Consider the following 1051-nt stretch of genomic DNA (forward strand, 5'->3'; position numbering starts at 1 on the left):
AAAATTTCTTCTGCCCCAACAAGACAGATTAACAGGAGAAAAGCATGCGACTGCCTTTGCTAGAACTCCAACATGATACGGGCATCCTCGTAAGGAAATAATGACACCCGTGAGTCACTCAGATCTGATTGCAGTGGGGCTGGAAGAACGCAGGTAGAGGCTCATCAGGGACCTGTGGTCACGATGACATTGCTCATGGGACTTGAAGGAGAGGCAAAACTTTTCTCTACCCTTTTAGGATCTCCAGTCGGGCCTGAGAATTAAGTTGATATAAGACAGATCACCAGAGAAAAGCATCCACATTTTACTTAATTTTTTACACGTGCAGGGGAGTCGTCACAAAACAGTGAAGACCCAAAACAAGGCTGGGCCTAAGTGCTTCCATACTGGGTGGAATGGAGTAGTAATTGCGAAGTCGTGGCTAAAATATACGGGGAGACCGAAGGAAGGTGAACGAGGTCTGCCTGGGTGTTTCTCGGCTGCCATTCCACATCTCTGGTTAAAACATTCCTCTCTTCCTGGTAGAGGGATGGCAGCTTTCTCATGAGATAATTATCTGCTTTTGGGTAAGGCCGGAGCCCCATTTTCCCACCTACTGTATTACAACTGCCTTTAACTCAGAACAAGCCTCATGCCAAAGTGGCATGTTTGGGAATGGCAGGTTCTGCTCCATCCCAGGTGCGTGGAGGACACCTCACCCCTTAGAAGACACTCTCAAAGGGCTGGCGCTCAGGGAAGGTCTATGAAGTGACGAGAAGGGACCACTAGCCATAGTTCACTGAGGACCAGGAAGAGTCACGGGACCCAAAAAAGCTCTCAGTACAATCAGGGAGAACACAGGATGTGGGCCAGGAAGGCGCCGCGAACCCCTGACGACATTGATTAGGTAGGATCAATGAACAGTGAGATGGAGCGGAGATCCAATTTTAGTATGATTTCAGAATGGCAATTAATAGGTCACTGGTAACCATGGCAAAGTCATTTGTTAGTGACTGGAGCAGAAGTTATGTAATCGTGAAGCCGGACTCCAGATTACCCAAGCCTCGGCGAT

Source organism: Pteropus alecto, unplaced genomic scaffold, assembly GCF_000325575.1.
Source record: "Pteropus alecto unplaced genomic scaffold, ASM32557v1 scaffold49, whole genome shotgun sequence".
NCBI classification, from domain to species: Eukaryota; Metazoa; Chordata; class Mammalia; order Chiroptera; family Pteropodidae; genus Pteropus; species Pteropus alecto.